Source organism: Benincasa hispida, chromosome 4 (assembly GCF_009727055.1).
Source record: "Benincasa hispida cultivar B227 chromosome 4, ASM972705v1, whole genome shotgun sequence".
NCBI classification, from domain to species: Eukaryota; Viridiplantae; Streptophyta; class Magnoliopsida; order Cucurbitales; family Cucurbitaceae; genus Benincasa; species Benincasa hispida.
This window is the reverse complement of record NC_052352.1, coordinates 9,546,902-9,559,245: the sequence shown is the minus strand read 5'-3', so window position 1 is coordinate 9,559,245 and position 12,344 is coordinate 9,546,902. Positions and strand designations below refer to the sequence as shown.

Below are 12,344 nucleotides of genomic sequence, written 5' to 3'. Positions count from 1 at the left end.
AATGCTAATTTACTTTGAAATTTATAAGCCATTTCTTTTGAATCATGATTTCTGTTTACATTAATTTTCTTCTCCTTGCACTTGTAGGTATGTGTACGGAAAGTGAGAAACAAGGTTGAAAGAACGATTTAAGAACATTTATTTGGCTTATAATAGGTATATCGTGATCTTATTTAAAAAAATTTCAGGAATTCACATATTGATTCTGACTTCTTGTGGTGATGATTTGTAATATTCTTTCTTGAAATTAAGGATAGTGAACAATATAGGACCAATATAATTAATATAGGGAGACCTCTTCTTGTCAAACTTGACCATATTATATCAATGTTCAACAAAAATAATTATTAAAAAGTTTACAACGGAACACGTGTAACAATATCATAGATCCAAGGCACTATTAGAAGAATTAATATTTTGTTATCTTTAGTCTTTTTTTTATAATCTTGTTCTTAAAATATACCAAATATATACAAGAAATCATGTTATAATTTCCAAGTTTTATTTCATAAATTTATACTCAAATTAAAAACACTCAATATTATTTTTAATTTTAATATTATTATTAGTTTAGTTTAAATCGGGATGGATGAAACTTGAATATGTTATGTTGAAAGAAGCGGGTAAAACACGTGGAATAGATATATTTAATTCTACTCACATTTAAGCTATACTATTTTACAACATTTTTTTTTAATTATTGATTATTTAAATGAGGAATTATAAAAAATAATAATAAAATGAGATGTGTATTTATTAAATTGAGATTGAATAGAGAAGGGATTTAAAGAAAGAGAGAGGTGAATGATGTTTTATTGGGATAGATAAGCAATTTAATAGATATTAGAAAATGATAAATTATATAACTAGAGTAAATGACCATAGTGGGAGAGGTAGGTATCAGCCAACCATTTACCCAAAGTAATTTGCGTTGTAGTATTAAAATGACCATGATCTTGGTTAAAACCTTCATGTGTGTCAACGTTTATAGGTAATTTCAAAGCATCGATGGTCACCACATCTGGTAGCTCTTGACTGACTGCATCTTGTGCTGCTCTCACTACCGACAAATCATGAGTATCATGCTTCATCATAAAGTCATACAGGGCTATTTTAACAATAATGATGGGTAAAAATCTAGGCTTTATATCATTGCGGATGTCGGTAAAGAAATTCTTTAGGTTGTCTTTATATCTATTGGCAGTGTCACTCATAGCTGCATCACTCTCCCCTTGAAACCAGAAAAGAGCACGCACAACCCCACCTTCTTTATCTGATGCTTCAATTCGTTCAATGAAATTTTTGTAAAATGTTGCATCAGGATTGCTAGGATTTTTAATCCATTGTTCAATTATGGTGCCACCTTTAGCACAAGAAACTAAACCCACTGTGCCTGCTCTTGGCCCTACTTTTGCGAAATCGTCTAAAATTTAAAAAACTCTTGTATATAAATATGAACATATATATGGATATATATATATATATAATATATAAGAAATTTTAAGTGACAAAAATTGGCTAAAATTAAAAAAGGAAATAAACCTGTCTCAAACAAAGAATCAAACTTTGGTGGCCAGATTACCCTTAGTATATTTATTCTTCAATTTTGACTTTCAGTTTCATCAATTAAAATGTTTAATTGCTTATTAATTTTTGAAACATCTTACTATAATTTTTAAATTTGAGTTTTGATACCAAAATGAGAATAAATATATTGTTAAGAGATTTCATATATTTTGTGATGATAAAAACAACCTCATGTATGGCTTTAAAAAAAGAAGAGGCTAACAAGCTTATATTTAAAAGAGTTTTATAAGAGAAAATTCAAGAGTTGTTACAATATAAATATTTGATTAACAAATTAAAAACATTCACTAGCTTGAAGTCTTAATAGTAGACTATCACTTTTTATATTGCAACACTTTTTTTGAAATTAAGTTTTAATACATATTTGCACATCTAAAGTCTATGTTGAAAGGCCAACAAACACATTTAATATTGGATCGATGGTTTGTAACTAGCTTCTTTTAAAACATTATTCTGGTAAGGTTAGTTTACATTTGCGTTCGACTTTAAATAATTGCTTTACTTTCTAAATTATAAAGTTATTTATAGGTTAGACTTTCATAAATGAATCAAATTATAAGGGTTATTTATGGTCAGACTTTCTAAATTATAAGATTATAAGGTTATAAGGTTATTTAGTTTACTATTTGCGTTCGACTTTAAATAAGTTACATTTTCAGAGAGTGATGTTCGTAAAGAATCAAATAGTAACTGAGTTTAATATAGGGATCATGAAATTTGGAAGAGCTAAAGTACTTGGGATATATATATATATATAAATATTATATATATATATGAAATTTAACGAAGACATTAAAAGAAACAATCATATTAATTTGAGATTTAAAGAAAGAGATTAGGTGGAATGGTGATTTTATTGAGATAGATACGAAATTAATAGAGACTAGAAATGATAAATAATATAATTAGAGTAAATGACCATAGTGGATTAAAGTAATTCCAATGTTGGTATTAAAAATGAAACCATGATCTTGGTTAAACCTTCAGTTGTTGGTGTTGATGTCCTAAAATCTCGTGGGTCCTGTAGTTTGTAATTATAGTGTACAAACCATTAATTTGTTTAATAAAATATTAGATATTTTATTCGACATTTAGTAGCATTAACCCACAAACCAATAAAACTAACATCCAAGGTTATCTTCTATAGCTTAAACATGTATATAGAGACATACAAGTGGATCGTGGTTAAATGATAACCTAATGGTTTGTAGTAGATAGATTAAGGTTGGGTAACTTATCTTGTTAACACTACGAATATGACCCGTTATGTAGATTAACAATTGTTGTAAAGTGTTAAAAATGATCTAATTCTGATCATTCATGTAGAGACATAAAAGCGGGGGTGTTTCATACAAAAGGGGCTTGTATAATGCTGGACCACGAAATGGTTATCTCATGTATAACATCATTAATAATAGAGATTTACATTTCACCAGGATGACCATAGGTGACATGATTTGAATCTTGAGTGAGTTGGTGAATCCTGCCTATGAAGGCGATCCTTTGATTTGTATGGGTGAGGGTGGTCAGTTCGCTGACTCAATAAGCTTACCATTTTGGGGATTCCTCTGATAAGGAGAATGAGAACACAATTACACAAGACGGAATTCACATCATTCTTAACGTCTGGGTAAGTAGATAAATTTCTCCCTTAAGGCTGATTCCTAGGCTTGAAAAATGTGGGCGCCACACCTCTCTTGACCTGAGAGGGGTTTGGTCATAGTTGGATTATGACTTATTGTTCATTTGAGGGATTAGTGGTACTTAAGAAGTTAGATGCAACTACAGGGCAAAACGGTAATTTTGGTCCAGTTGTACTTACGAGCAATTTGTGAAGGGTCATCGCACTATTGACTGATTATATCAAATGGACACAGAAATATATCTATAGTGCGAAGAGTGAAGCTGTCGATCTTTAATAGACTTACCAACAATTAATAGATGTTGAATAATTTAATTAAAGAAATTTAATTATTTATTCAAGTACCATTGGAGCTTTAATCTATAGGTCCATAAGGTTCCCTCTGCAGCTCAACAGGTATTATTGAGAATTTATTTTGGATCAATTTGAACTGTTTCAAATTAATTGAAAGGTATTAATTAATATATGATATAATTATTATAAATTAATTATATGTAATATAATTAATATAATGTATTTGGATGCATTAATATATAAAGTTTATTTGAGAGAACTAAATAATTTGAATCTGATTCAAATATTAATTATGTGAATTGGATTTATATAATTAAATTTAGTATAAATGTGATTTATATTAAATACCACAAATGATTGAAAGAATTAAAACTAGATATATTGTATCGATACAATATTAAAACTATAGATTATATTCTATATATGATATAAACATATAGTTATGTATACATATAACAAATTAGTTATTGTAATATATAATATAATATTGTTATTTAAATAAAATTATTTTTAATTTAATTTTCAAAATATAAAAGGAATTTCCTTTAATTGTCTCTGAAAAAAAAAACGGTTGGAGTGGGACAATTGAACGATGGGTTTTCTTCTTCTTCACAGAAGGTCCTGTGGAAGAGATTTGCAGAAGTACGCTCCAAATTCTTCTCACAAAATTTTTCTCTGAGAATTTTCTCCTCCCAAATCTTCTCTACATCTCCCAAAACTTAAAGCCTACGTCTCCTAAGAATTTTCTCTACCAAAAGAGAATACAGAGGAAGATCTTGTGATGGTGGTCATGCTTTTTTTTTTTCTTTATTGTTATCAATTCAAGGAAGAGGATTCGTGAGGAATGGTTCTTCAAAGGTAAGTCTTCCCTAAACCCTATTTTTTCCTAATTTTATTTTGCAAGCTGTAAATTTTTGTATTTTGCATAATTATATTCTGTAATTTTCATTTTGTATAAAAAAATAAAAAATAAAACTGGGACGATCTTTGCTTTCTCTATCAAACTTGACCATTTTTTCATATATTGGCTGACTACATGTGTGGCTGTCCTAGTCACACAAAATTTGTCTCTCCACCTAAATTTTTAAATTGATAATTTAGAATTTAAATTAACTAGATCAGTGATATAAAAATTAAATTGAATTAATACAACATACCGAGAAACGTAAGCTCGTCGAATTAACTGAGCTTCATTAACATGTTGTAGCTGTGGAGCCATTGTTGGAAATCGCTCCCAAGCCCATAGTTGCAAAAGTATGAGAGGCTCAACTATCTCTCAAACCTCAGGTCTTGTTGCTTCGCATAGTTGTCAATACAACTATGCCAAGCATGCTCCACCCCACGAATACCGCCCGCATCATGGAGGTTAGCTAACAGTAGCAGGAACATCAAGTGAACAAAATGACTTGATTTATCTGAAAACAGACTTCCACCCATCATTTGTAGTATATATGCTCATGCATATCTTATGACGGTTTCCTCGTCTGCATCATCTATGAGCTCATGAAATTGTGTTCCTAACCATATTAAACTTAACCTCAATTCTTTAATCTTGTCGGCAGGTGGGGTCACACCGAGGTACAGTTGACAAACTTCTAACCAGTCATCGTACATCACTCCGGTGACCGGCTCACTGTCAACAGGTAACCTCAACAACACTTCTATGTCTTGTAGAGTGATAGTGCACTCTCCAACAGACATATGGAATGTATGCGTCTCGGGCCTCCATCTCTCGACCAAGGCTGTGATCAAATGCTAGTCCAACTGAATAAATCCTAATCTAGAAACCGCATAGAATCCAGATGTGCACAATAGAGGTAGTATTCGAGGGTGGAGCGAGATAGTGTGCTGGAGAACTTCCTCTTGACGCCTGCAAGATATTTCTCCAGTAGTATGATCTCTCCATACAATAGATGATCGATGAATGGACTGGTCGTACAAAACATCAGGATCAACAGGTCCTGGGTTTAAAGCCATAATCTGAAAAAAAAAATATTTATTTCTCAATTAAAAAAATATTTATTTCTCAATTAGAAGAATAATGTACAACTTAATTAAAAGAATAATGTACAACTTAATTAAAAGAATAATGTACAACTTAATTAAAAGAATAATGTACAACTTAATTAGAAGAATAATGTACAAGTTAATTAGAAGAATAATGTACAACTTAATTAAAAGAATAATGTACAAGTTAATTAAAAGAATAATGTACAACTTTATAATAAAAAAAAATTGAATATACAATAAATTTATTTACTTTCCATTGAAATATACATATACATATATATATATATATATATACATGACCAATGAGAAAAAAAAAAGCTAGTAATCATTAATGAAAAAATAACAACAATAACAGAATTTTGAATTGTAAGAGAGAGTGAGATTCTGAGCGAGATTATAAGAGAGAGAGAGATTGAAAGAGCGAGATTGAGAGCGAGATTGTAAGAGAGAGCGAGATTGAGAGCGAGTTGTAAAAGAGAGTGAGATTGAGAGAGCAAGATGTTCAGAGAGAGCGAGATTGTGAGAGAGAGAAAGATTGAGAGCGAGATTATAGAAGAGAGCGAGATTGTAGGAGAGAGCGAGATGCATACATTCTATAGACGTTGGAGATTGTCCCATCCTCAATCTCGCTCTCTCCTACAATCTCGCTTTCAATCTCGCTCTCTCCTACAATCTCGATCTCAATCTCGCTCTCTCTTACAATTTGCTTTACCCACTTATCTTCCTTGTCGAGGGTTAAAGTTTCGACTTATGTATGTCAAAACTAGTGAGATTTCCTTTTCCTTATCGAGGGTTCAACCCTCAACAACCCTAATTTATTATTGTTTCCAAGTTTTTCTTTGTTTGTCGAGTTCTCAACGTTCGACCTCTACATTAGTCGAATCCTCAACCTTCAACTTCTAGCCTCGAACTCCCAAAACAACAATATTTTTCCAATAAGTTTCAAAACAACAATATTTCTCTAATAAGTTTTGAAAACAACAATATTAATATTAAAGGTCCCACAACTTCAACTAAACATAATTTTAGGTGTACGTACTGATATAATATCGTCAAACGATTATAACTAACTAAATATGGAGATTGGTAGATCAAAATTACATGTTAGGGGCAAAAATTTTAGCTTACTAACATCTAAATTTGTGCTATATATAGTTCTTGAATTTTCAAAAATTGAAATTTTGAGGTTTAATTAGAAACAATTTTTTTTTTTATCTAATAACTATTACTTTAAGCATTTCAAATATTTTATGAGATTTTTTTACACTAAATTTAATTTTATAAATCTATTAAACATTTTTAAGGGACTTATTAAAATTAAAATTAAAATTTTAGATACTTACTAGTCATAATTTTAAACACTAAAAATTAAACTTAGATTGACTTTAATGTGATTTAAAAATGATGGTAAAGTAAATAAAAAAGCTAAAAAAATTATATATAAAACTAGTGTTATAATTTGTCTTAATTTTCAAAAACTAAAAATAAATAATCACCAAATGCGTCTAAAATTTAAAAAATACTTGTATATAAATATGAACATATATATGGATATATATATATATATTATATATAAGAAATTTTAAGTGACAAAAATTGGCTAAAATTAAAAAAGGAAATAAACCTGTCTCAAACAAGAATCAAACTTTGGTGGCCAGATTACCCTTAGTAATATTTATTCTATCAATTTTGACTTTCATTTTCATCAATTAAAATGTTTAATTGCTTATTAATTTTGAAACATCTTACTATAATTTTTAAATTTGAGTTTGATACCAAAATGAGAATAAATATTGTTAAGAGATTTCATATATTTTGTGATGATAAAAACAACCTCATGTATGGCTTTAAAAAAAGAAGAGGCTAAAAGCTATATTTAAAAGAGTTTTATAAGAGAAAATTCAAGAAGTTGTTACAATATAATATATTTGATTAACAAATTAAAAACATTCACTAGCTTGAAGTCTTAATAGTAGACTATCACTTTTTTATATTGCAACACTTTTTTTGAAATTTAGTTTTAATACATATTTGCACATCTAAAGTCTATGTTGAAAGGCCACAAACACATTATTAATTGGATCGATGGTTTGTAACTAGCTTCTTTTAAAACATTATTCTGGTAAGGTTAGTTTACATTTGCGTTCGACTTTAAATAATTGCTTTACTTTTCTAAATTATAAAAGTTATTTATAGGTTTAGACTTTCATAAATGAATCAAATTATAAGGTTATTTATGGTCAGACTTTCTAAATTATAAGATTATAAGGTTATAAGGTTATTTAGTTTACTATTTGCGTTCGACTTTAAATAAGTACATTTTCAGAGAGTGATGTTCGTAAAGAATCAAATAGTAACTGAGTTTAATATAGGGATCATGAAATTTGGAAGAGCTAAAGTACTTGGGATATATATATATATATATATATATATATATATTATGAAATTTAACGAAGACATTAAAAGAAAACAATCAATTAATTTGAGATTTAAAGAAAGAGATTAGGTGGAATGGTGATTTTATTGAGATAGATACGAAAGTTAATAGAGACTAGAAATGATAAATAATATAATTAGAGTAAATGACCATAGTGGGATTAAAGTAATTTCCATGTTGGTATTAAAATGACCATGATCTTGGTTAAAACCTTCATGTTGTTGGTGTTGATGTCCTAAATCTCGTGGGTCCTGTAGTTTGTAATTATAGTGTACAAACCATTTATTTGTTTAATAAAATATTAGATATTTTATTCGACATTTAGTAGCATTAACCCACAAACCAATAAACTAACATCCAAGGTTATCTTCTATAGCTTAAACATGTATATAGAGACATACAAGTGGATCGTGGTTAAATGATAACCTAAATGGTTTGTAGTAGATAGATAAGGTTGGGTAACTTATCTTGTTAACACTACGAATATGACCCGTTATGTAGATGTAACAATTGTTGTAAAGTGTTAAAAATGATCTAATTCTGATCATTCATGTAGAGACATAAAAGCGGGGGTGTTTCATACAAAGGGGCTTGTATAATGCTGGACCACGAAATGGTTATCTCATGTATAACATCATTAATAATAGAGATTTACATTTCACCAGGATGACCATAGGTGACATGATTTGAATCTTGAGTGAGTTGTGAACTCCTGCCTATGAAGGCGATCCTTTGATTTGTATGGGTGAGGGTGGTCAGTTCGCTGACTCAATAAGCTTACCATTTTGGGGATTCCTCTGATAAGGAGAGATGAGAACACAATTACACAAGACGGAATTCACTCATTCTCTAACGTCTGGGTAAGTAGATAAATTTCTCCCTTAAGGCTGATTCCTAGGCTTGAAAAATGTGGCGCCACACCCTCTCTTGACCTGAGAGGGGTTTGGTCATAGTTGGATTATGACTTATTGTTCATTTGAGGGATTAGTGGTACTTAAGAAGTTAGATGCAACTACAGGGCAAAACGGTAATTTTGGTCCAGTTGTACTTACGAGCAATTTGTGAAGGGTCATCGCACTATTGACTGATTATATCAAATGGACACAGAAATATATCTATAGTGCGAAGAGTGAAGCTGTCGATCTTTAATAGACTTACCAACAATTAATAGATGTTGAATAATTTAATTAAAGAAATTTAATTATTTATTCAAGTACCATTGGAGCTTTAATCTATAGGTCCATAAGGTTCCCTCTGCAGCTCAACAGGTATTATTGAGAATTTATTTTGGATCAATTTGAACTGTTCAAATTAATTGAAGGTATTAATTATATATGATATAATTATTATAAATTAATTATATGTAATATAATTAATATAATGTATTTGATGCATTATAATATAAAGTTTATTTGAGAGAAACTAAATATTTGAATCTGATTCAAATATTAATTATGTGAATTGGATTTATATAATTAAATTTAGTATAAATGTGATTTATATTAAATACCACAAATGATTGAAAGAATTAAAACTAGATATATTGTATTCGATACAATATTAAAACTATAGATTATATTCTATATATGATATAACATATAGTTATGTATACATATAACAAATTAGTTATTGTATATATATATATATAATTGTTATTTAAATTAAAATTATTTTTAATTTAATTTTCAAAATTAAAAGGAATTTCCTTTAATTGTCTCTGAAAAAAAAACGTGTGGAGTGGGACAATTGAACGATGGGTTTTCTTCTTCTTCACAGAAGGTCTGTGGAAGAGATTTGCAGAAGTACGCTCCAAATTCTTCTCACAAAATTTTTCTCTGAGAATTTTCTCCTCCCAAATTCTTCTCTACATCTCCCAAAACTTAAAGCCTACGTCTCCTAAGAATTTTCTCTACCCAAAAGAGAATACAGAGGAAGATCTTGTGATGGTGGTCATGCTTTTTTTTTTCTTTATTGTTATCAATTCAGAGAAGAGGATTCGTGAGGAATGGTTCTTCAAAGGTAAGTCTTCCCTAAACCCTATTTTTTCCTAATTTATTTTGCAAGCTGTAAAATTTTTGTATTTTGCATAATTATATTCTGTAATTTTCATTTTGTATAAAAAATAAAAAATAAAACTGGGACGATCTTTGCTTTCTCTATCAAACTTGACCATTTTTTCACATGTGTGTCAATGTTTATAGGTAATTTCAAGGCATTGATGGTCACCATATCTGGTAGCTCCTTACTGACTGCATCTTGTGCTGCTTCATTACCAGTAAATCATGAGTATCATGCTTCATATAAAATAATAGAGGACTATTTTAACAAGAATGATGGGTTAAACTCTAGGCTTCATATCGTTGCGAATTTCGCTGAAGAAATTCTTTAGGTTGTCTTTGTCTTTACTAGCAGTGTCACTCCTAGCTGCATCACTCTCCCCTTAAAATAAAAAAAGAGCACGCACAGCCCCACCTTATTTATCTGATGCTTTGATTCGTTCGATGAAATTTTTGTAAAATGTTACATCAGGATTGCTAGGATTTTTAATCCATTGTTCAATTATGGTGCCACACCTCTAACACAAGGAACTACCCACTATGCCTTCATTTGGCCCTGGTTTTGCTAATAACTAGTGAGAAAATAGCATTCCTAGACCAATCCCAAACGTTTTGTTGATATCAATCCCTTCATGTAGAGGCTCTCGTGCCATCTTCCATTGGCATGCAGGGTTTAATCGTAGGATGGATGGGTCAAATTGACATTTTTGTGGGATTAACCCGTTTTGTTGATATCCATCCCCTCATTTCTCACTTGATTATTCTCAACTCCCCCTCGACCAGCCATATTGCTTTGACCATCAAGGATTTATATGTTCTTAGGAGAAGCAGCCCTTGAGAAGGAAGAGCCAAATAACAATGTACATAGCAAGATTGATAGTCTAAACAAAGCCATTTTGATCTCTTGTGTCTATGCAAGTAGACGTAAAAGAAAGGTGTAAAATAGGTGTATGTTGTTAGTGTTGACAATCAACAAGCTGAAGCAAATAGAACCATTAAACACTCTAACTACATCAATTTGAGTAAATAAGCATGCAAGTTCATGGAAAAATAGAAAGTAGAGTTTAGAAACATAACCTTTGAAAAACTCTTCCACTTCCTTCAAATCCAGTATCAATCTTCTCTCGATGTAGATATATTTCTGCCCACTTGATTTAATCATAATCAGTAAGTCAATCCTTTAAAGGTTGTTCGTGATGGGGTTGACAATCAACACACTCTGATTACATTAATTTTAGAGGATTTGCATGCAAGGTCATAAAATAACAGTAAAAAGTGTTTTAAGAACATAACCTTTGAAGAACTTCCAATTTGTGCAAATTCTAATTGATTTCTTCTTTCCAACAGATTGTAAACTACCACAAAGATCTTCTATACTATTCTCAGGCCTTAGATTGGATTGTGGGATCCAAATTGAGTAGGGTTTTAGGATGAGTTTTGGAGAGATTGAGTGAAAAGAATTAGAATATTTCTTTAGTGTTTCTTGTTTTGCGTGATGAAAATTTTGTTGATTAAGCTAGTATTTATCAATCTCAACATGCAAATTAAGAGTGAAGGAGAATTTCACACTCAAATTTCTACTTAGGAAGGTGTATTAGGTGTGAAAAGTGGGAAAAACCCACTTTCACCCTTTTTTAAACAAATTTCCCCCATTTTTAATTCAATTTTAATTTTTTTAAAAAAAGAATTCATATTGAAATTAAATGGGAAATTGAATATTGAATTTGAAAATTTTGAACTTCAATTTTATTTTATTTTAAATAAATAATTAATAAAAAATTTAATTAATTAATTAATTAATTTAATACCAAATCCAAAACATGAATCCTTATTCATGTGATTAATATTTAAATCTTTTTTAAAATATTTTTAACTCTCCAAAACTGTTTAATTATATCGAATATAATAATCCAAACCCTAAACTGAATTTGAACATTTCAAATTCTCTCAACATGCTATATTCTAAGGTTTAATCCTTTTACGAGCTAGATAGACTTAACGGACCTATAGATCATGAGTTCCAATGATTTGGGATTAATTGGTTAAACTCTCTAATCTGAATTAATCAATATTCGTTAACTACCGAGACATTCCACTATAGTTCAATAGTTACACTCTCCTCACTATAGATTTACTTTTGTCCACTTGATTTAATCAAAATCAGTAAGTCGACCCTTCACAGGTTGTTCGTATTTAGCGCTAGGTCAAAATTATCATTTTATCCCTGTAATACATCTTGCTTCTTAAGTCTTCATTAATCCTCTAATGAACAATTAGTTTATGGTTCTACCAATAAACCTATCTGCTAACCCAAAAA

The 12,344-nt window shown here is 29.9% G+C and overlaps 1 pseudogene; it reads right to left on the bottom strand.

Moving 5' to 3' along the window:
- Positions 1 to 752: 752 nt before the first annotated feature.
- On the bottom strand, positions 753 to 10,922 carry LOC120076805 (annotated as a pseudogene).
- Between the last annotated feature and the right edge of the window lie 1,422 nt (positions 10,923 to 12,344).